This window comes from Cnephaeus nilssonii (genome assembly GCF_951640355.1).
Source record: "Cnephaeus nilssonii genome assembly, chromosome: 12".
NCBI lineage: Eukaryota > Metazoa > Chordata > Mammalia > Chiroptera > Vespertilionidae > Cnephaeus > Cnephaeus nilssonii.
Genome location: NC_137083.1, coordinates 64036586 through 64062981, shown reverse-complemented (window position 1 = coordinate 64062981; position 26396 = coordinate 64036586). Strand labels below are relative to the sequence as shown.

The following is a 26396-nucleotide window of genomic DNA, read 5'->3' as shown; positions in this document are numbered from 1 at the left end:
CCGGGGCCTCCCTTTCCAAGCTGCCAGCTGCTGTCTAGGACCTCCCTTCCCCAGCTGCTGGCCGGGGCCTCCTTTATTCTGCACCGCCCCCTGATGGTCAGCGCACATCTTAGCAAGCAATCAAACTCCTGGTCTCCTGGTATAACTCCTGAGGGGACAATTTGTATATATAAATACAGGAATTTATTTATCCCTTTTCCTTGTAAATAGTCATTTATATTGCTTCCAACTTTCCACTACTAATATCACTGCAGAAACGAATATCCAGGGCACATACAGAATATGAGAGTTTCCCTATAGTGTATGCCTAGAAGTGGAATTACTAACATATAATGCACAGTTTCAACTCTGGATATTGCTAAATCACTTTCTGCGGAAAAGAGACTGTTCCATGACATGGCCACCGAGGCACCTGCCTGCTAGATCCCGGCCAGAAGAGAGATTGCTTCCCACCCATCAGAGACTGTCTGATCGACCCTCCACCATGTCCCACAGCAGGATGGTTTATGCTGGGTTTTGGAACAGATCATTGCCCTGGACAAGCATATAAGATGTTTTCCCCTTATCTGGACAAGTCACACTCCTGTACCCCTAAACATCCTGCCCTGTCATATGTGCCTCCTTTGTGAGTTCCCTTCATAAGCTCTTAATGTAATAATAAAGCTGTCTGCCTCTTCCTATGAGCTTTTGGACTGGGAAATATTTAATACCATCCCATTCATTTGACTTTCCATATGATCCAAATTTTTTGGAATTGTGTTCCACTTTTTTTTTTTCAACCATGTATAAATATAATACCAGCTTACATTGGTCAAATATTTGCCATGTGTTAGACACTATTTTACACAGTTTACATGTTTTAAGTTGTTAGAACTCATGAACAATGTACCTAAGCCATAGCAAGATAAAGTAACTTAACCAATTAGCACAATGAGTACCTGGTGGTGCTAAGATTCAAACTTAGTTAGTGAAACTCCGGAGTCTGTACTTACAGCCCCCACAGCACACTGCCTTGAATTCAGTGCACTTTAAGAGAATAGATGGCCGAAACAGGTTTGGCTCAGTGGATAGAGTGTCGGTCTGCAGACTGGAGGGTCCCAGGTTCGATTCCGGTCAAGGGCATGTACATTGGTTGCGGGCACATCCCCCGGTGGGAGGGGGGGGGAGGGTGCAGGAGGCAGCTGGTCGATGTCTCTCTCTCATCGATGTTTCTGGCTCTCTATCCCTCTCCCTTCCTCTCTGTGAAAAATCAATAAAATATATTTTTAAAAAAAGAGAGAATAGATGTTCCTATTTGTTCAGTGTGCAGCTGTATACACATCTGTCAAATCAATCTTGTTAACTGAGTTACTCAAGCTTTTATATCCTTTCTAAATATTTTGGTTCAATTAATTTAATAATTTCTAAGAGATGTGTTAGCATCTGTGTATGTGTAGTAGACTGCTTTTTAGCTGTATTTTACATTTTACTCAGTCTGGGATTTTCTGTTTTAATGAATGAGTTTTACTGAGACAAGTGACATTTTATAACTATTTCTTCCAATTTATTTTGTATTATATATTTTTCATCCTTTTGGTCCTTTCCATTTTTTTTCTCCCTTTCTCCCTTCCATCAGATTAATCAGCTTTTCAGTACCGCATATATTTCCTTGTTCCTAGTGATTTCTAAAGAGTATATTAAAGAGCATACTTTTATTCTTTTCATTGTTAACCTTAAATTTTTAAGATGAACAAGTAAATAAAAGTGTGTTAAGATAATTAATACTTTTATATTTGTTCTGAACACTGCAAGGAGTTTAAGAAGGCTTAATTCCAGCCCCTCAGGCATATCATTGTTGTCTAGAACTTTATTTCCACCTACTTTAAAACTAATGCTAAGGCACTTTTTGAAAATCATTGCTTCTTACAGAAAATTGATGTTTTTCTAGTACCAATTTCCTTCTTTTAAAGTTAATAATTCCTTCAGAAAGAAACGGTAAGAGGCAAATTATCTAATTCTTTATGTGACATAAAATATCTTCATTTCCTTTTATCCTTAAATGATAGTTTGCATATAGATTTATAACTGTTCTTACTTTTTTTTCTCAATATTTAAATATATTTTTCTTCTGTCTTCTTGCATCTATTTGACTAATTAGAACTCTGCTACATATCTTATTGCTGCACCATCTTGGATAATACGTCTTTCCTCTTTGGCATCTTTAAAGATTTCCTTTTGTGTTTGCATTTCTGTTTCACTGTGAAGTGTATACGTGGGCCTGGCTCTTTCTTCAGTCTGAGACCCCATTTTGTTCTATGTATCTGTATTATTTTCTATTGTTATCTATTTGGCTATTACCTCTCCTTTCTATTCTCTCCTTCTGGAACTCCTGCTTTAGAGTTTTAAAGCTTTAGAGCTTCCAATTAAGTCCTTAATCATTTTTTAATTACTTTTTTATATGGTGTGAGCACAATGGTGTTTTTTAAGGTGGCTACCACCCAGAAAGGTCTTATCTAAGCATTAAAGATCTTACAATAAAATGACATGGTTTGAAATCACTATTCAAAATTATTATCACAGCAATATTAGGTGAAATGAGATGCCAGCCCCTCCTTGCTCTAAAAAGCATGGAATTATAAAAGCTTAGTTCAGAGATAGGGATTCCTTCACATACTTCCAGTTTTTCTGTGGATAACAGAACTAAAAGAAGCCTCATGTTGCACCTTTGATTCACAATAAGGAGGCAGCACTGAAGCCCCAGAAATGAACAGCTCAGTGAGCGTTAACTAACTTCAGTCACTAGAATGATGGGTTCTACAGGAATAAACCCTCATTTACACGGGCTGACTTCTTAGAGTGTCCTGATGCAGCCTTGTTCCAAATCCCACTGCTGTGATGTGCAAGAAATGAAGAGAAGTAATAAACTGGGCACTTTCTTACCAAAAATCACTGGAGGATTCTTTGAAATTTAGATGTATTGACTGGGGCCTTTTATGAATTACTGGAAATTGATATCAATATTTTCAAAAAGTGAATCACTGGCAAAGGAGAAAGAACACAAATGCTCTATAATATGGGAAATCCTAGTATGTACTTCTTCTCTGCACTTCTCAATACATTACAATATCAGGAGGAAAAAAGAGAGAGAGAAAGATTAAAGGGAGAAGTGGGGTGGGGAGACCCTGTCAAAAGGGTCGGTGAGAACAAAATCTGGTAAGAATGCTAACAGAAATGAGAGGCGTGACAGGAAGAGAGAAAATCCAGAGAAGAGATGGGAGGACATGGACACCTAGGTGAAAGGAGAATCAGGAGAGACCAGAGGGGCACAAAATATGATCGTCCACCTGTAGTAAAAAGAATTTAGTTTGGGAACCAAAAACATGATCTTAAATGAAATTTAAGAGAAAAAGCAATCTAAATATACATAGAAGTATTTATAGTGTCTCAATCCTAGTAACAGTTTGCAACAGAAAAATTATATAATCAGGACCTTACGATACTTATCCATCTTAAAATGTTAATCAGAGAAAAAAATGAAAGCTGAAAGTAAAGGCATTCCAGCAGGAAGCAGGGTAATTAATGGAGTAGGCCTTGGGTGAGCTGACGGCGCCAGGGTGGCCGGGCCCAGGCCTTGAGGCAGCTACAGCCCCCATTCTGCCTGTGTCCTCACCCTTAAGGAGTCCAGGCCCCTTCTGTCTCCTACTCCAGCTCTGTGGGCAGCTGCTGAGCACCCACAGGCCCCAAGGCCATGATGTCATTGGACCAAGGGGATGGCGGGCTCAGAACAATGGCAGGGGCCCCAAGGCAGGTGGGCTGTGAGGTGCCTCAGAAACAGAAGCTGGAAGGGGCAGCTCGGTGTGACTGGAGCTCAGCCACCGCAGCCTCAGGACACGGAGCCACGCAGATCCTGGACCTGGACTGACCCCTCAGTCCCTAGTGAACAGCCCGTTCCATCCCTCCTGACCTTGACATTAGAAGAGAGACAAGGGAGAACAGCATCCCGTGTTTGGTCATCAGGGGGTGACCCCAACCTTGGGGGAGATTTATTGGCCATTTATATAGACCTGTGTGTATACTATGAAACAGCTGCTCTCAAGTGTCCCCCATCTTCTTAAAGGAAAACACTGTATTAAGTAATTGAAACTTGCTAAGAGAATGAACTTAAATGTTCTCATCCCCACCAAATAAATAAATAAATAAATAAATAAATAAATAAATAAATCGTATGAGGCGATGTGTTACTTAACTTGATGGGGTGGGTCCTTTCACAATCCATAGGTATGTCAAATCATCATGAGGTACACTTAAATATCTTACAGTTCTGATTGTCAGTCATACTTCCATAAAGCTGAAAAAATTTTTTGTCTGCTTTTGCCACATCTTGGCCTTCCAGATGTAAAGAAATTCTGACATATGATAGAAAAATTCCACTTCTTGAAAATACCTTTCTGAAAAAAGGAGTCACAGGAAATAAATGTCTCCTGAAAATGACTTGGAAATTGAATTTTCAGCCCAGCTTGCCCGCATCTGTTCAGTAGGTTAGTGGAGCCAAAGGCCATGAAGAGGAGCAGAGTGGTTCACTATGCACACTGCTCATGCTCCGGAGGCATTTTCATGTCACGCCCATCTTCCCTTTTGTACATTTTATTCTTCGCAACTCCATAGGTAGTTAACAATGCTAAGCAGTTTTTTAAGAATATCTGTAGATATTGTGAAGTGCCTGTATTATGTTTCAAGGAGGGATGGTAAAATGGCACATTTTAGAAATATCCTTTGTTAAAATTCACATGCAATTTGTCTTTTGGAAATGGAGGGACCAAAACCCCTCTTGGAGCAGCACACACTGTGTGTGCACTGGCTCAGGCCACGAGGGAGAAGGGAGTAAAAAGGGCTGCTCACCAGAGGCTTTTGGTTGTTTGGGGGTGTTTTTAAAAACGTTTTATTGGTTTTTAGAGAGAGAGGCAGGGAGGGAGAGAGAAAACCATTGATGTGAGAGCAAAATATTGATCAAAACATCAATCGGCTCCCCTACGAGGGATAGAGCCCACAACCCTGGCGTATGCCTTGACTGAATCAAACCGGCAACCAGAAGATGCCCAACCAACTGAGCCACACTGGCCAGGCACCAGTGGTTTTATAGTAACACAGGATGAATCACTGTCCTGTATGTTCTGTGCATTTTGTTTTACTTTGCTGTGTAACACACGAATGCATCCTAATATTATAACTTCTAGATGTTAAAGAGGTTGCCAGTGTATGACCACAGTGGAGTTAGTAAACTGTTTTGTGCATTTTGTGTTAAAATTTATAGGAAAGACTGTCCTCTGAAAATGACTTGGAGAGGTGAAATTAAATTAATATGCAAGCGTTATACTTATACTTGTCCACATAGTGAACACTAGACATGTTGAAGGGGAAGAGTTAAATAGAAGAGAAAATTGTGTGGTTGATCATGATAGGCTAAAATATTTCTAATCCTTATGATTCACAACATGTTTTATGTTCATGGATCCAAATGAAACTTTATGTTGTCCTTTGCATGAAGCCTTTGCTACATTGCCAGCTCACACCAAAGGGCACTCACAGAGTACTCTAGTGTGTGTGTGTGTGTGTGTGTGTGTGTGTGTGTGTGTGTAAATGACCTGGGCGGTTGGCCTGCGGCTTGGCATGAAAACCAGCTTTGGATCCTGCTTCTGATCCTGGTCTTTGTGCTGCATAGGATGGGGGAGGGGAGGGGTTCGGATGCTCTTTAGTTTTGAAGATCAGCAAACTCTTCTAAGGGCTGTTCTGTCCTGTCTCTTCTTTCCTACTCCCCTGCTCTTTTTGTCCTCTCCCTTCTGAAATGCCAGGGGGGGTTGGGAAGGAGGAGACAACATGGTCCTGGAGGAAGCCAGCCATCCTCATCCCATTGCTTCTTCAATCCAGACCTGCTCTGTCTTCTTCCATGGAGGCCACTTGCCGGCACCAAAAGGAATACCAGGAGCTTTTAACTCTTAACCACTACGATGCTGTGTAGGTCACCGCAAGCAGCACTACCCTAACTAGAGTCCTCACTTTTAAAATTAAGGTGATATAGTGGTTTCATCTGTTTAGAACAGTGTAATTACAGTTGTATGAAAAGAAAAAAAAAAGAAACCTTCGCATTCTCTTAACACCACGTTAACCTTCTTGAAACTGCGCATTATTCTTTTCAGTGGCTACAACATTTAAAGCCAGAACTGTACGAGCATATCCAGATTCCCTGTAGTTGGTTTGCTGCCACCGAAACCTCAAAACCAGATGTTCCCGGCAACGCACTGCGTAGATCACACAGGTGCATCAAAGATCCCCACTCCCCTTGGTCCACCTCCGGGGAGCCTTTCATCATCAAAGAAAACAGCTACACTCATTTGAGCCCTCTTTAATTGTTTATATTTTTGATGTCCTGGCTTGTTTTATTGTCACTTAAAAACAATATTTAAAACACAATTGCTTTGCCAAAAAAATAAAATAAAATAAAGCACAGAGAAGACAGCCAAGGAAATGGGACCATTTGACAGTTCTGTGGGCCACGACTCTAAGACTCCCTGGGGCTCTGGCCCAGTTTCAGGTGCCAACCTCGGGCCAACACAAGCCTCCCGGGCACACCAGGTGAGGCTGCGGCCTCCCTCTCAGGTTCTTTCCTTGTGGCATTTGCCCCGTGGAAAGAAGCAGGCAGGCCGGCATCGTTACAGATTAAATGCCCACGTCATAATACCAGGGTATGGAGAGCAACTATAAAACACCTGTTCAGGGCAAATCGCTACCTGAAGGGGGGAGTCAGAAGGGACACCCGCACACTGGGGTCTTCCCTCTCGTCCTCGTCTCTCTGGCCAGCAGCCCCTTGGCCATTTCTCCTCTTGGTTTAATAGCTCTTTGGGAGGCTGGGGGAGGGGGGAGAAGCCTGAGGACTTGCACCGTAGTCCAGGTTTTGCAAGGCCCCTGTCTTCGGTGGGAACCCAGGGACTGGTGGGAGCAGCAGTGTGATGGGGAGGGGCTGGGAGCTGCATGGCAATTTATGGGGCTCCCCACCAGGTGTGCTTTGGGAGGGGGAGAGAGGGTGTTTCCCCTACTACCTCCCCAGCCCCTATTAAACCTTTGATTCGCCAAGGAAGGGAGGGTAATCCAACTAGGGGTAGGGTGGGGAGCACAGCACGGGCCTCGGCCACTGTCAGACCCACTGCAGACGGCCCTTTCCATTTCTGCTTGGCAGGCTTCGGTTTTGTGTCCTCCTCCTCCCAGGCACTGTTGGAGCCAGCCTTTGGCAGCACTGGGCCTGTGTGGCAGCTTTCAACTCCGGGGGCTGGAGCGAGCTGCTTCTCGCCGGCTCTTGGGTGGCTTGGAGAAAGAGGCCTTGCATTCCCTGGCCCTGCAGAAGAGGTCCCTGATCTTCTTTTTGTGGGTTCGTCACAGCTCGCCCGGACATGCTGCAGAGCCTGGAGAATGGGGGTCTGGCTGAGAAAGTTCCCCTGGGTGCTGGTCAGGTTGGAAGGCATGTTGTCCAAGTGCTGCAGGGTCTGCTCCGGAGTCCCGGCCCAGCCTGCTGTTCCGCCTCTCGCGTGGGCGGCTGTTGTCCTTGCTGAGCAGGGACTTGATGTGATGGGCCAGCAGCTCTCCTGCTTCATGCACCCCTGTCACAGGATGCTGGTGGTGAACTGGTCGCCGGGGTGGCAGGGCTGGCTCCGCACCATCGTTGCAGTTTCCTCGCTGGGCTTCTCTCTCTGGAGCTGAAACAGTAGGCAGGACAGGGCCTGTGGGTGCTCCTCGTATTTGAGGTGCTGCAAGATGGTCTCTAGGGGTATGTTGTGGGCCAGGAAGAGCTGCCAGGAACAGTTCTGCTCAAAGGTCTCCCTGTCTAGGCTCTGGATGAGTATGTTAAGAGCTGAGTCTTTTGGAAACGTGACCAGGTTCCCCATCATCACATGGCAGATCAGCTCCTGGAGCTATGCAGCATCAATAACGGCCACGTTCATGTTCAGCAGCTGCCCACCCCTCAAGGTCTCATCCAGAAACTCTGTGTCGATGGAGGATGTGAGGTGGCACAGCAGCCACATTTTGTCCTCCTGACAGGCCTTCATGTCCATCATTAAAAAGGTGTGCCCTAGCCAGTTTGGCTCAGTAGATTGAGTGTCTGCCTTCGGACTGAAGGGTCCCAGGTTCAATTTCTGTCAAGGGCACGTGCCCAGGTTGTGGGCTCAATCCCCAGTGCGGGGGGGGGGGGGGGGGGGGTGGGTGCGAAAGGTAGCCGATCAATAATTCTCTCTCATTGATGTTTCATCTCCCTTCCTCTCTGAAATCAATGAAAATACATTTAATACAAATTAAAAAAAAAATGTGTGCAGATTTCCCCGCTGAGTGGTCTGGGAAAGTGACCTGTACAGGTTCATTTTCCCTACAGGTTTTCTGGCCCCTCAGGTAGGAGAGCAAGTGGTGGCCAATCTTGGACTGCTTCTAATATAGCTCAGAGAGAAGGTCCAGAGGCAGAGAAAAGCTGCTGTTGTCGTCCTGCATCTGGCATAGGTTCCTAAATATTTCACAGAGAGGTTTCCCCACAGATTCTTCCAGGGACTCCTCCATGACCTCCTCGGGCAACACCTCCCCTTGGAAGTGGGCCTTGAGGAGCTTTTATAGACAAGTACCCAGGGCAGACAGCTGCTCTGCGTCAAAGTCTTCCTCCAGGACCTGGTCCACAATCCCTGCAGGACCTCACTGGGCCTCTGTTTCACTGCCTTCTTTAGCTGGAGCACTTTTCTGTTTCCTTAGGGACTCATCCAACTGGTCAAGGAAAGGGGTGACATCGACTGTCTCCTTTACAACTGTCTCCTTGATAGGGTGGAAATGAAACCCTCTCTTCTTTCTTTTGCTGTTGAGATCCTCCTCTTCATCACTGAAGACTACTTCTGCATTGTCAATGCAGATCTCATCCTTGTCTGAGACATGGTTATCCATCTCCATGGAAACTGGCTCCTCAATTTTGATTTCCACAGGTGTGCTGACTAAAATGCAGAACTCAGGAAGCTTCTCCCTCAGCACTGGCGCAGCTCCTTATCCAATTTGGAGTTGTCAAACTGGGGAGCCAAATGCACCAAGACCCATTTCTCCACAATGTGGTTGATAGAGGAAAAGACACCCTCTGGGGCTCTCCAGTGGTGGATAGAAGTTAGAAATGATGAGGCACGTGAAATCCAGGAGTGTGGCAGTGATGGCTGGTGGGGCTTCATGGAGTGAGGCATGACAAGGAAGGCTGGCTCTATGTTCATAATGTTATCTGTGTGTAGGTTAAAGTCATAAAACAAAGCCACTTAGCATGAGAGGCAGCGACATTTGACATGCATGTTGTCAGCAGCCAACCAGTGATGGCCCATGGGACAAGATATCTGAACTCAGCACTTCATTAGAAGGGTGCACAACCACACAGATGTAGTGAATGGGGTCAGAGTGCAGAGACTGACTGACTGGGGTTAAGAGGTACCGGTGCTGGAACTTATCCTGGTATTATTTTTGATGACCAAACCACACCAAGGAGGTCAGGAAGAAGAGCTTAGTCTCCATGTCTGGGTTTAGAAAACATGTGAGGAATCTTCTGGATGTTCTTGACTGAAGAAGCTGCAGGATACCTGTGAACTGAGACTCAAGACTTGAGGGTTATGGATAATATCTTTCCAAAGAAGTTCAAATTCTGGTATCCTGGCAATTCTCTGAAGTAGTCTTAGGAGGTTCCAGCCAATCATCAAATATTCCATGACCCCTTTCTGAAGCAGTGAGATGCAGAAATCCATCTCCTTCTGCAGGGCGTGGAGCTGGGGGTCCTGAAGTGGTCCACGGGCCACGGCAATGAGGGTGCTGCTCTTCGACACCCAACCTCTCTGCTCGGACAGGGTGTACAGAACACTCTGCTAACCAGATATCTTCTGCCATAACATCCCCACCAGCAATCTGCTTCAGGAATGCCATGCAAACACCATCGGCTCCCAGAACCCCACTCTTCACTAGTTCCCATACCAAACACACTGAGTATGGCAGGTGCCCTGCAAGTTCAAGGGCTTCTCTGTAAGCATCTGGTTGATTTTATTCAGGACGATATTCATGCTGTCACAACTCAACAGAGCCAAGTCCTAGTAACACTTCTGGGCTTGAGCAGGTTCAGTGAGGACATGGGTGAAGAGCCCCAGGCAGATCTCCTCATGCTGAGATTGGGGGGTGGGGGGAGGGACCTTTGCATACTGGGCATTAAGGGCATCATTGGGCTCCCTCTCTGAGACACCAGTAGTCGTCGATATCACAATGCTCATGTATCTCTCCAATCTCTCCTCTAACTCATCCTTGGCATCCAAACTGATTGAAAGTAGCCACCTCCCCTTCCTGGGGCTCTTGCTCCTGCTCCTCCTCCACCTCCCAAAGCAGCAGCCGCCACTGCCCCGTTCCCTTCTGTAACTCCATGGCTACAGCCAGGTGATGGGAAAAGGCCAGGGAGTGGATGGGTGGCAAGTCCTAGAAATGAGGACCTCTGGGTTACCAGGGACTGGGGGCAAAAGGGATTAGTGGGGGAGGAGAGGGAGGGTCCCTGACCTCTCCATTCTTGGCTCCTGCCCGAAAGATCACTCTATGGAGAAGGTGAAGGTGGATGGCTCTCTAGGTCCTGCCTCTGGAGTGGCAGCAATGAGGAAAAGCCCTTAGCTCCTAAGTATGCGGGGTCAGGGTCTGTGCCCCCCGGGGCAGGGGAGGTGAGGAGAGGCTCCCAGCCCTGAAGAAGTGGAAAGTGAGCCCCTTCTGGCTTCTGACCCTAAGAGAAGTAGGGAAAGCCCCAAGTTTCTGCCTCAGGAGATGGGCAAAAGAGGAGTCCTGCCTCGAAGTAGTGGATCAGAAACCTTCCTGCCTGATGGCCCAAGGTTTGGGCAGCGAGGTTCCTTTGGATCCACACCCCTCCCCCGACCCCCCGGAGTGAGGGCGAGGCAATAAATGCTACAGGAGGGCACCTAGGACCAGCTTCTCCCTATACCACACACAGCACCATGGTGGAAAGGGGAGGGGAGGCTGAGGGTGACAGGGAGGAGGAGGCCCTCTTTAATTTTTAAAATGAAAATGTATATCCATCAGGCATATGTTAGAGTTTTCTGAGGGAGAAAAACTAAGATAACTTTTGCAAATTTCCTTTTTTTAAAACCAATTACAAAGCGATCAGATTACAAAAATATTAAAATTCATTTCATATTAATAAAACATAATCTACCAAGTAATTACCAAGTGTCTAATATTATGCTAGATATTTAGAACTCTTTGCTACAATTGAAAGAGACACATGCATACACGTATAGTTGTATAGATGTATTTTTCCTCTTCTGACATATATCACTATTGTATCACCTTTGATAACTTTTGAGAACGTTTCAACCCAGATTGTCTGCACTCAATTCGGTGTTTGATGAAATTGGCACTTCAATTTAAAGCAACCACATTCACTGTATTTTTTTATTCTGTACATGAGCAAATCTACTGATCATATTAATTTCCTTTAAGATAGAGAACATTTCTCTTTATTTTGACTTGATAAATGCAAAATATTTTAATAACTGAGGGAAGAAAACAGCTGATGCTTATAAACTTTTATTAAATATTATCCTGTTTAGTATATATTATTTCACACTCATAAACCGTTATAAGATTAAATAATGTCCCCAAATTTATATAAATAGGATTTGAAGCTACAAAGCCTAGCTCCAGAGTCAAATGCCCAATCACTATGCTGTACATTTCAGCCTCTCCAGGACTGAGTGCACATATAGGGGCATTGCAAAGCAATAGCATTAATTCAAATGAACTGGATGTAACTAAGGGTAAATAAGGCAAAAGTGTGAACCTGGCCGTTCCTGACCTCCCTTTCCAGGGCTGTGTTTTGCCCTGAGCAATAGTCTATGTCCAGGCTCCCAATACAGCAACTTGTGTTGCTGAGACATATAAAATGTGTCCACGCTCTGAAAAAACAATTGGCCTCACCTATTCCCCATATGGCAAAAGCATTTGCTAATTGTCAGGACAAAAATATGTGTAAATTCAAATTGTTTTCAAATTTTTATATTCTTTCTAAATCAATATGTTGTAAAAGTGTTGAAACTAACAAAAAAAATCTTACTTGAGCATTGATTTCTTACTGGTTTGCCCCTATTATTATTAGAAAATAAATGAGTAAATAAATACAAAGTGAAATTTTCCAGCATACATTTTTTGTTTGTGTCTAAGGAAGTATCAGTCACTTTCATCCCTTAAATATCATTTGCGTTATGAAATTCCCTTTTTTATAGCTGGTACCTCTTCCTTGAGTTTCATCTCTCACTACCTAATGGAATTCTTTATCTGGGTACCTAGCATGCTTTCAAAATTAACATGTCACCATTACTGAAGCTTCTAAGTCTGTTTAGATTAAATGTATTCTCAAAGCTCATATAAGACTGCATGACTCAGGATAAAAGTCTAAATGATACATTTTCTGAAAACATTTAGATGTGATCATATTAGTCATCAAATACTAAATCACTAAATTTAGAACTCGTTTAATCCACCTGCTTCATTTTCCTGATAAGGAAGGAGACTCAGACCCTGAGAGAAAATATTACTTGTACAAGATCATCATGAATTTGTAGCTGAGCTGCAACTAGAGTCTTGAATCCTAATTTTTTGTAATTGCTGTTACCTTTGTACTAGATATACTATGAGCCAGCCACAGTGACTATTTTACTTGCATTATCTCCTTTAATGCTTACTTGTAATGTAAGTATTATTATCCCACATGACAAATGAGACAGGTAAAGCTCAAGGACTGATTTATGCACTGGAAGAGTCAGATTTTGAAACCACATCTGTTTCCTTCCAAATACCCCGGCTTTAGTCAGCTTCTGTAACCAATGCTCCTTCTGTGACAACCACTTCCCTCTTATGAATGCAAATTGCATAAATGTAGAAATACCTTTGACCATTTAAACCATTAAACACTTCATGATGATGTAGGGCTTCTCACAATAGAAACAATGTATTAAAATGTGTTAACAACCACACATGTTACACAAATGCTATGAATCCTCAAGTAGTCCCAACTTGTAAAATACATCTGCAAAGCATAAGGTAGCCAATAATTATATTGTGCTTTGTATTCTATATGTCAATAATTATATGCCATATGTTTGGATTCTATTAAAGAAACCCAGTGTCTCTTTTCCTAAGTCGCAAATATTATCGCTATAGATCAGCACCTTTCAAACTTAATTTCATGGTAACACAAGCTATATTAAAATATTTTGGTGAATGTCAAAAAAATCTCAAAAATAGTTCACTTACATTTTGGAAATCTCCATATTCTGTATATTAATTTAAATTTGGAATGATTCAAGAAGAAATATAAAATAAGTTTTAAACTTATATTACAATTCTAAGTCATGATAGGGGAAACGACAGGATTAAATATTAAAGGACCAAAATACTAGGAAGAATTTAAATAAGTAATAAGCAATGTACAGTTTCTCGCTTACATGAAATCAAAGAGTTGAAATAACTACAGAAGCAGCTGTGAACCTCTATATAATCCTCTACATAATCTTAGGTTGATGTAGCCCTGAACCAACGAGATAATATGAAAAATCTTGTCCAATAGCAGTCCAATTTAAGCAGTTACTATAGCTATGAATAAGCAATTACATATTCCCCATTATGGCCAAAATACATTATGTGGGCAATTTTTCAGCAATCCAATTCATCTCATTAAGACAACCTTAATATTTAAAAAGCAGGTAAACTATTTCTCAAAAATATCCTTTCCATAATTTCTTTATGTAGGTTTCCTAAGGTTAGACAACATTCCCTCTCACATGAATTATTATATTAAGCTGCTGTTGTTGTTGTTTTTTTAATTTTAATGGGTCTCCCTATGGCCAATCTCATCAATTCCACATTACCCTTTAATGACTTCTCATCACCTTGAGAATAACTAGAAACCCCAGTTTGGGCTCTGACCAATGCCTTTGTCTTTAGCCATGCTGCTCACTGTCCCATGCGAAACCTGTTTTCCAGCCATATTGAATTCGGTGCTATGCCCAGACCCAACTTTAAGCTCTCCCTTCCTTTTAATGTGACATTTCCCCTCAACAGATAGCTTCTCTTTCCTTTTATCATATGGTTGACTTCTCCTTTGAAACCCTGCTCATATTCTCTTTACCCCAAGTAAATCTTTCAATGACCTTCCCCAAGCTGAGCTATTCCTCTATGCTCTCTTTGCAGCATCTACCAAACCATTTAGTCTACCGTGGCATTTACTATCTCCCCAACCAGAACAATCTCTTGAGACCAGAGACTGTCTAACTCATCTTTGTATCCCAGTATCTAGCTGAGTGGAACATGTAAAATGTTCAAATGACTTTGTTGAAAAGGTGAGTGAATAAAACAGATAGGTATTTCCCCAAAATGCCTGATCAAAACAATCACTTGGATGCCAATAAAAAATGCAGATGCCAAGCTAATCTCCTGGAGATTCATATTGACGAGTTTGGAGTGGGGCAAAAGGTTGTCTATGTTTATCCAGTATTTCAAGTGATTTCATGAGGATGAGCAAGGAAATGGAAGAATTACTGTAGTCATTTAATCATGAGAGATAAGAAAAGCTATGTTTTTGTACAAAATAGCTCTGTCCTTGATTTACCTCTCTTTGAGGTATCCATGGGGACCTTTATCTCCCCCTTTACAAGTTACCTATCTGTGCTATGCAAGTAAAAACAAAACGAAATTACAGTTTTTCATCATATATAAATAAGGGTATGAAGATAATCTATCCTTAGCTCAGAATATAAACTTAGCAATGGGCTTGGTTATTACTTCAACATTGTTTATATTTCTTCAGCCAGTGTTTTCAATGTGGCCTAAAAATGTCATGACTCAGAGTGGTTATTTGTAGAATTGCTTCAAAATGTTATCTAAACCACTGTAATTTCACACCTGGCATTGAAACTACCTGGTTTGCCTAAAAGAATTCCACGTACTGGGTGATTATACGGTACTCTCTGAAACTAACACTGTGTAATGTTTATTCTTTAACTCTAAGAACATAAACTTGTTCAAAGAGAAGATTGTGCTCCATGTCACCACCTACTTAACATACCTCACTCCTTAATTGTTCCAATAATCTTTTGTACTCTACCATTCAATGGAAACTTTTATTTTAAAGATTACTAATAATTTCTGAATTGCCAAATCTGACAAACTCCGTTGGGTGCCTGGTAGCCTCTGTACTAACTAAGAAAAGCAAGCCTTTCTTCAACACTTGTTCCTTGTTGGATTATTTGTTTTCCTACTTCTCTCCCTGCTATTTTTGGGTCTCCTTTTCTAATTTAATCTTTTGCTTCTGCTACTGAATATGTTTGGTTCCATTTCGGGAGTTAAACTTGTTGATCTAGCAGTTAAATTCTAAATTTGGAAAACTATTCAGGTCTTATCACACAAAACTCTTCTTCCTGGTCTACAACAGCACCAGTCACATGTGGCTTTTAAATTAACTAACATTAAATGAAATTAAAAATTCATTTCCCTATCCACATGTCAAGTGCTCAACAGCACTTGTACAACACATTTACAGAGCATTTTCACCATGACAAAAATTCTGCTTGGCAATGCTAATCTAGGCAGCTGGACTGCTTGACTTTCTCACCTCTAAACCTTAGCCCCTTTAATTCCCTCTACCTGGAATGTTGTCCAACTATATCTCTTCCTATAGAAATTTGACCCTTTATTCAAAATTCAATCCAAATATTTACCTCTCTCAAAAAATCGTTATTGATCTCTGTAGCTAAAAGGATGGCAGCTCTAATATAAACTCCCCAGGTTCTTTGTACCAGTCTTACCCATGTTGCTTTGTTCTGTCGTTGCCAGTAGGAATGTCTGCTCTTCCTAGCTAGAGAAGAAAGTGTCCGAAGAGCTAATATTTGCCAACTGTCAATGAATGTCTTCAATGTACTAAGCTAAGTGCTTGATGTTTCTCAGGTCCTCCCCCTGAGAAGTCTATGGTGTTTTACCATATTAACCTTAAGGAAGTTGGGATTTAAGATTAAGTGATTGGCCAAATGAAGCTCTCAAGAAGGAAAGTGATTCTCTAGGGTTACAGTGGCGAGCCCTGAATCAGCCCAGGTTGGTATAACTTCAAAGTCCATACTCTTAATCACAGGGACACACTGCTCCCTCCAATTCATGACCACCCCATGTGCCTTGTAATACAAGGCATAACTCCATTGTTGAATGAGTGAATAGATGAGCAATGCCTTATATGTATTAGGTAATTTACAGTTCATAAAACTTGACAGCAATAGTTTATTTCCATATTATTTCCCCAACAGTAACAGTTCTAGGCAGCTCTGCAGGAAACCTTACCTCCATTTCACAGAGGCTGAGAGAGTTCCGAGGCCTCCTGAAGTTCACAGTGCTATGTAGTGACCGAGATAGAACTTTAAGTCCATGCCTTCTGCCTCCAAGTTCCATCAGCCAGGGTTCAAAACTCATCGAAAACCAATAAAGACTCAAAGTGTTTTATCTCAATATACTTTTTTCTACTTGGCCATTTTATTCTTTAAAAAAGAAACACATGATAATGAGGTTTAATTGTTTGTCTGTGGGAGGGGTAGAGGCAATTTAGTTATTTTTCAGTGCTGGTTAAATAGCCACATATTTAGATCTTTATCATATTGTTTTTGCCCTAACCCCATTAAAATAACTTGCTTAGATTAAACAAAATTCTGGGAATGTTAATTAGCAATTTAGCTATGAATATGCTTGATTATTTTAAGTCTACTAAAAATATGCATGGGTCTTATCTGTAATTATATCTGCATGTTCTTTTTTCTCTCTTATTCCTTCAGGAAAGTCATTTAAAATGCATTTGGAAAATATTTGGGGAAAAATTAATTCTATTACTCTTATTTTCCAGAATTTTCCAGTGTTTTATGGCTATAATTATATTTTTCTTCTCAAGGCAAAGCAATATATCACAACATCCATTATCATGTGTGTTGACAAAATGTGAGATTCAAGGAAGTAATTTTATATCCATTAAATAAAAGAAAAATTGCCCTAACCGTTTTTGCTCAGTGGATAGAGCATTGGCCAGCAGACCAAAGGGTTTCGGATTCAATTCCGGTCAAAGGCATGTAGGTCAATTGTAGACTTGTCCCCTGGTTGGGGTGCATGCAGGAGGCAGCCAATCAATGTTTCTCTCACATTGATGTTTCTCTCTGTCTTTCCCTCTCTCTCTCACTCTCCATAAAAATCAATGGAAAAATATCCTTGGGTGAGGATTAAAAATAAATAAATAAATAACAGAAAAATCAAGTATATTGTATTTTCTTCCTTATTACATTAATTTTCTCATGTATTTAAACAGTTTTGCATGTTTTCTTATATCAGCAATGGTACTTAAGAAGTATTATATTTATTTCATATCCATCTTGGAGTCTTATGTGTTTTTGTATATGTGTAAGGTAAGTTAGGGGTGAGAATGGCGGTATTCAACTCATCTATTTGAGTACATTTCTCAATCATGATGCAGAGTCTTCATAAAAATTATTTTACTAATCTGAAGAGAAGTCTAAAAAATAATTTGCCCAAGACAGCCCTGCCAGAAAGTGGCAAAGTTCTATTTCAAACCCATGCTTTCCTCAGTTCAAAGCCCACAACATTCTCAATAGGAATGACCAAATGGTTGAATGGCTAGCTAGTAAATAACAGGCCTCTGGGTGAGACGCCAATGTGCCCAATACCTATTCACTAAAATGTTTATAAGAAGAATAAATAAATAAATAAATAAATAAATAAATAAATAAATAAGTTAGATGAAGCTCAATACATATTAAGCTCATTTACTTCCCCACCAAAAGAAAGCATTTTCAGATAAATATTCAGGAGAAAATACACAATTAGGAAAATGTTTCAACACTGATAGGACTTTTATAGGATTACTCTTCCCAAGTTCAATAGTCTTAACGCACAAGCAATTTGCTTAAAGTCTATAATGCCCTTGGATTTCAAGTTGAGGAATCTGATCATCTGGAAACAGAAAATCAAGGATCTGAACTTCTGTTAAGTAAATAGATTGAACTGAAATTAGCCTCTTAGGACTTTAAGTGCTTCCACCTAAAGTCCAAGAGGTAGAAATAGGAATGATCTTAACTACAATCAAATACTGCCTTAATTCCAAATTTGACTTCTGCAATTTTATCTAATGTTACCTGGAGGCATGTGGGCCCTCCACTTGTGAAGAACTTACACCAGTTTAAAACAAATTCATCACAGGAGCAAGACTGCAAACTCAAGTAGTAGCGATGTTTTTATTTGATATGTTTCATTCCTTGTTTTCCATGCCTGCAGCTACCATGCGAACTTGTCTCCAATAACCTTATCACTGATTTTTGAAAAGCTTTGTAACTCTTCTCTTTGCCACTTCCACTTCCACTCTTTCTTCCCACTTCCATGCTTCTTACAATTGGCTACTAGAATAATCTCTCCCCAAACAGCTGTTATCACAAACTCAAAACCTATCACAGTTCTCTGCAGCCTGGTGTACAACAGACTCTTAAAGTCTTTACCCTTCTCACCATCTCCCTGAGATTCTCCACTAGTTTATTTTTTTTAACTTTGTCATGCCCTGTATGAAATAAACTTAATTTCTTATCTGTGGTTTTTAGCATGCTAGATCCTAATTTAGAGCTTTAGAACATGCTTTGAAAAATACATTTGCTATATTTTCACATCAGTCTCTGGATCAGTTAGAACCAGAAGGAAACAAGACTTCATCCCAGATGGTTCAAATGAAGAAAGTTTAATGAAGAAGTTATCTACCAAATTGGAGACAGCATTAAGGAACAAACAAGATGGTGAAGCATCTAGAGATTAGCAAATATAAGAAGACAAGACTACTACTGGGAGGGATGGAGAGCTGAAGAGAAGGTTTAGCATTTCCACAGAAGCCTAAGTAAAGCTGGAGGCATGGCAGAGCAGCCTGGAGGCAGTGACAGCCTGAACGGACAGCAGCCAGGGCACAGGATCAGCAGGACATGGAGAAGAAATGTCCAGACCTGTGTTTCCCCCTCACACTCCAAAATCTTCACTGCCTCCCACTGGTCATGCCCAGAATGAAGACAGAGGGGGAGGGAGTCTGGTTGTGCAGTCTACAAAGTTCAGCTTCCCAAGGCACAGGGAAGACACAGAAAGGTGGAGAAGGGATGGGGTGTGGCGAGTAGAGAACACCTTGTGCAGGCCTCAGGCAAGCTGTAGCCTTGTGAAGGGTGGCCATTCCTGAGGTCCCCTGCATCTGGAGTGAGAAAACTAAGGCCTCACTGAAATCGCAGCCAGGTGTCACTTTGAGCAATTTTACTTAGAGGTTCAGTGTCTTTACCTTTACTATAAGAATAACACAGTGCTCAGTTTATAGAATTATTCTAAACATCTAGCACAATAAACACCCAATAAATGTTAATATTATTACTGGCTAGATGAAAATATCCTCTAGTAAAGGATCTTATAATAAAACTGAACCATCAAAGATAAGAATCAATGAGTGTTAATGGTCACCTTTGTAGCTCACCTCTGCCCCCATCCCCTTGGCCTTCAAAAATATGGCAGGACAGCTTTAGGACTTGGCAGGCAGACTATTTTATTTTACACTAGTGATTTGGATGCCATTTCTCTTCTTTCCACTCAGTAACAGACGGTGCCCTGGACAGCAGTGACATCTGCAGCCCCAAGGGAGAAGGGTCAGCACAAATTTTAATTTTGCTTTTGGTTTGGGGCTTTAAGTACACAAACAGCTTTTTTTTTCTCCCTGTCAGTTTGCATCTAGCTTTGTATCTGACAGCTTTTAATGCTTTATGTATTTGAATTAACCCTGAATTTATAGCTCTAGGTTTTGCTTATTTTGCTTTATTTCTCTAATTCAACCTCCTTGATTAACAAAAGGTGAAAGAAAATGTGCAAAAGTATTCTAGCTGCCATTTCTGTATCACTGGGATGTTAGGAAGAGGGCATTCTGCTCTTTTTGAACTCCCTCTCATTATAAAATGTTAACATTTGAATATTTAAAATCATAAGAAACAAGAATACTAAAGATAGCCTATAAAAATCTGTAGGCAATTTGACTCAAGTAGAAAAAGGAACTTAAAAGCTGAGAGAACATTTATAAAAATTGTATGTCATGTTCACTGGAAAGGAATGAAATTCTACACTCATCTTTTCTGTGAGTAAGAATAAATAAATGAGTAGATAGATGGATGAATAGATGATAGATGGATGGATAGATTGATTGATTGATTGATTGATAGATGAATGATAGATACTGTAGATAGAGGCTTTATTCTTAGGAGGTCCAGTGTCTGCACTGGGAACAATTTGATCCTGCTGAGTTCATTTTCAGAGGAATTTCTGTAATAGGAAACTCTCCTGGTGTTTGAATGTGATGGATGCATTTGGGGTCATAAAAATTTCCAAATCAGGCATCCCACAGAGAAAAAGCATCTATCCCTAGGTATATAAAATAGTATCCTCATTACTGAGACACTATCCAACCTCAGTGGTATTTGTAATTTCCCTATGCCCAGGGCAGTCCTCAAAGGTCAAAGAGAACACTAAAGGCTATGTGTATAAGACAATTAGATCAAAATAGAACTGAAAGCTGGCCTCAGGTAGCTATTTCTAATGGGAGTCAGTCACAGGACAATAAAAACTACAGTTCTTGCCCAAATGTTCTCCTTGGTCAAGGAGACACTGACTGGATAAAATCAGAACTCAAGGGTCATTTCTGATTGGTCTCAACCCAAATACCACAGCAACACTCAAGAGCTTCACAGACAAATGATTATACAGCTAATTTAGGTATTAGTATTAGACAGATCATTCAAAGCCCCCTTCATCTTCTTAGACTTCATTGTTCTAGACTAGATAAACAAGCTGAATTTACAACAGAATATTGAGCCTCACTTCAACTATGTAATGGGTAAAAGAAGAAAGTAAAACAAACTGAGCCTTTTTTTATTTTGATGCCAGAAAGACAAATAGAATGGTCTACAATAATCATTCAGGCCAGTAAATCACATTAACAGCAATTCACTGTGAGATAACTAGATATATGGAATTTTTGGTCCTGGTTCCTTTCTCTTACCCTGAGACAGTTAGTTATTGCAATCAATTCCAGCTTTCTAATCTGTAAAAAATGGGGGTATAGGATAAATAACCTCCAATATTTCTTCCAACTATATAAAAAAACTATTGTTTTATGTACCAAACAGGATAAAAATATTATTCTATAAAATGTAGACCTGTGTTCCAATGAGGCTGCACCTTAGGCAGATCTGAATAGCCATCTTTGTATTAAAAACTCTCTAACACCAGATAATACTCTCTATCAGCCAGATTCATGCCAATTTAAAGAATTCAAGTCACAGAAACAAAATAAATACTGTAATCAAGAAGAGTTCATATCACAAATTATATTGTTGATGTATTCCACACACATTTGTGGGATATGTATGACAGACAGATAGGTATATAGATAATAAATAGAGATGTAAAGATGACATTTTTCAACTATATTTTCTAAAAAACAGTTGTATAGCCGAAACCGGTTTGGCTCAGTGGATAGAGCATCGGCCTGCGGACTCAAGGGTCCCGGGTTCGATTCCGGTCAAGGGCATGTACCTTGGTTGCGGGCACATCCCCAGTAGAGGGTGTGCAAGAGGCAGCTGATCGATGTTTCTCTCTCATCGATGTTTCTAACTCTCTATCCCTCTCTCTTCCTCTCTGTAAAAAATCAATAAAATATATTTAAAAAACAGTTGTGTAAAAATTTCTACATCCAACAAAAATATAAATATCAGACTAGAAATTACATATATAGTTTAGCAAGAAAAGATTAAAGGTGAATAGAAGTACTTAAGTATATCTGTTATAATAAATTATACAATAATACAATGAATTGTGATTTTTTTCTTTTCCCTTCCTAGAATTTAGTTAAAAATCATTATCCTAATGAGTACTAGTTAACAATATCATATAAATAATTTATTGATGCTATAAATTAAAAACAAAATATACTCCAAAACTGTATTTAAAATGACTGAACTATATAGGAACATTTCCTTAAAAGATGGAGACATGGGAACATTTTGCACAACCAAAAACTGAATGCCATTCACAAGTGGATTAAATAAAGAAAATCAAAGAAAAGAATTGAACAGCCTGATTGAGTGCATAATCCTTCATCAAAGATAGAAATACTTATATAGGAATTTCATGACTAAACAAAATGCAAACAACCCAAATGCTTTTTCAACCAACAACTGGGTTTAGTAGCTTAATAAACCTTTCACTTTATTTTTGTGTTTTTTCATCCTTATCCTCTAGTTTTAAAAAAAAGAAACTGGAGCACAGTATTTGTTGAAGAGTTTGGCACATATTGAGTCACAGCCCAATCTCTCAACTTCAAAGTCAATTTAGCAACTAGAAATGACATAGGAGAAAAAAGGAGACCGTGTTCTATTGGGGAGAACTGTATTTCATTACAGTGTAAACTTAATGAATGTACCACATACCACAGAAGTATTTTAGATTCAGTTATTTATTCAACAAATATTTATCCAGTGTCTTCTAAATGTCAGGCACAGTGGACACAAAGGTGAGCAACAAAGGTACACTCCTAGTCCTCCTGGAGCTTTTAATTTAATAGGGGATAAACATCAATGAAACAATCCCACACATAAATGTATAATTGATTGACTATACAAAGGTGAATATAATGCGCCATGAAGATATTGCAAGGAGATCTGCCCTAGTTAGGTAAGACCAATTAAAGGATTTGTTTCCTATTCCTGGAGTCTCACTTAGCAAACAGGTGAAGGAAGTATTTCCAAGAGTAGAATGCCCTTCTGGACACCCCAAAGTTCTGTCCTATGAGCAGCCACTAACTGTATACCTCTATCTCCAAACTTGACCTTACTTTTCAACTGGCCTTGCTGACAGTGAGCTTATCATGTCATGAGAGATGAATCAACACTTTGGCACAAATCCCACAACATCCAACATCTTCTTCAAACCAAAGCAGCACAGCCTTGGTCCTTATTCATGAGTGATGGTTGCAGCACATGGTTGGTTCTACAGAGACCCCAGTGAGATGCATTGCCCCCCCTCCAACATATTCTTAGAGTGACACACTGAGTGGCAATGAATGAATTCACTAGAGCAGCAGAGTAAAGGACCAAAATAAGGGAAGGCTGCATTTTGAAAAGGGAGAGAAGCATTCTTCTGAAAATGTGTCCAGACAAGGTAGACTAATTCAAGAGACCCAGGTGATGAAAGCCAGGTAGATTAAGATATATGTGGTCCATCAGAGTGTCTCAAAAAGAAAATTTTCAAACTGGAACCTGAAGTGAGGATGGGATACACCTGAGAATCAAACCAGGAGAGGCTTTTTTTAAAGAATTAGAGTTACATGAAAAAGATCGGTTGGTGATAGATACCTAAGATGTAGAAAGTGAAACCTGTAACCAACTTATAAGATTTTATAAGGGCAGATTGAATAACAAGATTGGGTGTAGTTTACAAATGCACCCATTATTTTCCTTGAGATTTCTTTAAGTAAATGTACTCTCAAATTATACCTGTCATGTTAAAGATAGTACTGATCTGCCTAAAGAGGCATTAACCAGGAAAAGGTCCCTGGCCACAGGGTATGGTCCTTGAGGAGCACTGGGACTCTTATGTGATTAAAAACTCATCAGTGATGGAACATGTTATGTGTGTTTCTGAGAGGGAGAAGAGAGATTGTAATGAGGAATTGTGCTGAATTGCCCTAGTTTTGACAAATACTACTTTCTGCTTATTTATATCAAAATCTTCATCATCATCATCATCATCATCATCATCCATTTCTCTAATGATTACGCAAGTGTTGGTGTTGCCAGGGTTCCGGAAGCCCCACGTTGGGTACCATTAATGCCGGTGTTCTTGTCCCAGCATTATGAAGGGGTTCAGCAATCTGGAGAAAGTCTGTAGATTAAGAAGGAGTCCAAAGATGAAAGATAGTTTTGAAAGGCATTGGGGGTCAGAGGAGCTTCAGCTAAAGGAGCTAAAGACTACCCCTTGACTCAGGACCCGTGCTTTTTATTAACACAATTTGTCCTAAGGCAAGGTGGAGATAATACACTTCAAAGGGTAGGGTTTACAGAAGCATTGTCAGATTGGGGAATAGCCTACAGCTGTTCAGGTGTTTGGCCAACAGGAGGCAATAACATGTAGATTAAGAAGCCCTGAGCTGTCTGGCAGCAAACAATAATATATACAAGTCTTTAGGTTTGGGGAAATATCCTATTCAGGTTTGGGGGAGATGCTTTTTAGCCGTTCCAACAGGTAACTACATATGTGGCTCAGCCCTTGTTGAGCCCCCAAGCTTCATCAACCTTTTGATGAAACTCTTGTAATTATGACACGCTGGTATTGGTTCCCGGCACTCAAGTCTCTTGTTTATGCTCTTCCAAACTCCGTCTACACTTATCTCAAATAGACACTAAAGTTATTAAGAATTAGAAGAACCAATTGTTTGCCCATCCCCATAATCACCTATCCTAGAAGGGCATTTACACATGTACTCAAACCTGCAGCCCTGGGGGCAAGAATGTGAGCTGTGCAGCCAGCTCAGCACGCTGAAGTGGGGCTTTCTGTCAGTCTAAGATGATGCAGACTGATCCCACCAAGGAATCAGTTAACAGGGACATTTTCTGTCATTAGGCAGGGGGAGAAAAGCTCAACAGCTTTCTGGACTCGACTGAATTAAACCTTCATACCATTTAATGAAACCCCTCTGGGAAACTTCAAGCCAGAATGCCCAGAATGTTGGTCATGTATTGAAATGTAAACTAACAGCCCTAAAAAAGAGGGGGTAGGTGGGCATCTTAAACAAATATGAATTACCAGAATGTGCTTTTCTGCTAGTTTGGATCAGTTACACCGCTGCTCCCTTTCACAGGTACAAATGCATAAAAGAGGGCTTCTGTTTCATAAAAGCAGCCCAGACAAACGACACTCCTCGGGGTGCTGAACCCAAAGCTGGCAGCCAGCCTGGTCTCTGCGCTCCAGTCTGCTGGTACTTTTCACTTCCACAGCTATCAGCCTGCTTCAGGCCTCTGCCTTCACTCTGACTAGGGACAAAGAGACGATCACAGTGGAAATCCTCTGTATGCTGCTAATAAGCCTATTTAGAGTCAATGAGAAAGCCTCATTTTGCACCAATAAAAGCCTTCACGAGTTCTACTGAATCAGTAAAACCAAAATGTTTCTGTGTACTCCCTGTCCTCATTTCACATCCGTCTGCGAGGGGAAGCTCAGCAAAATGTTGGACACGATGACCTCTAAGTTTCCTTCTTCTCTAAGGTCCTCTGGTTTCCTGTTGGCTAATAGGATTTGAACTCTATTTAAACATCACACATTCTTATGGATTCCTGATCCCTTCTTCAGTTTTTGAAAACTCCACTGTGATCTGCTTAATCAGCATATTTGGAATCTTGGGTCTCTCTTGGCAAAAAAAAAATGAATACTACTCTGATCTAACTGCTTAGCTAATATTGTCCATCTTCTTTCTTAAAAGGATGTGGGTAGGAGACAGAGGTAGAGCATGCTCCCACCTCCCACAGCAATACCAGGGAAAGCTTTGGTCATGGGTTTGACTCCCGATCAAGGGCACATACCTAGGGTTGCAGGTTAGATCCCCGGCCCAGAGAGAGCACATGCAGGAGGCAACCAATCTATGTATCTCTCTCACATCAATGTTTCTCTCTCTTTCACTCCTTCCCTTCCACTTTCTCTAAAAATCATTGAAAAAAATAAATCTAGAGACTGGAAAAATTAGAATTTAGCAAGAATTCTTAGAGTTAACTCACTTGCCCAAGATCACACAACTAAAATTCAGTGTTTGAATATCTAAGCAATGAAGCTGAGAATTTTACTAGACACAGAAAACATAATAGAAACATGTAGCTCTTCTTAGGTCTTATAATTTAGTTGATAAAACGCATGCATTTTGAACAGGTTTTTACTTACTCTCCAAAGAAAAATGCCATTTACAGCTAAATTATTGTCTGTCTGGATGGTAAGTAGCATACTACCTTCATCTGTAAAATATTTTCGTAGACTAGAGGGTATTTTGTTTAAAGGAACCCAGAGATGAATTATTTTGATAAATTAAGGCTCACTCTCTAATATGTGTGTTTTATAATTCTGCAACTTACATGCAAATATGTCTCAGTGAAATATTTCTGAAAAGACGTATGGCTGTTTAATTTTATATTCACTGACTGGAAAGTCAGTATTTTAGAAACCTGTGGTGAATCCATTTA

The 26396-nt window shown here is 40.6% G+C and overlaps 1 protein-coding gene and 1 pseudogene across 3 annotated transcripts in view; both read right to left on the bottom strand.

Moving 5' to 3' along the window:
* The window catches only part of GRM8 (glutamate metabotropic receptor 8), a gene marked incomplete at both ends in the record, with an annotated part of 726752 nt that overhangs the window by 348837 nt on the left and 351519 nt on the right, over positions 1-26396 (bottom strand). The gene's annotated exons all lie outside the window — the stretch shown is intronic.
* LOC307108620 (integrator complex subunit 3-like) lies at positions 6139-10437 on the bottom strand (annotated as a pseudogene). Its single transcript has 3 exons — positions 8339-10437; positions 7154-8098; positions 6139-6275 (listed from the first exon to the last, which is right to left on the bottom strand). The product of its transcript is annotated as an integrator complex subunit 3-like (transcript).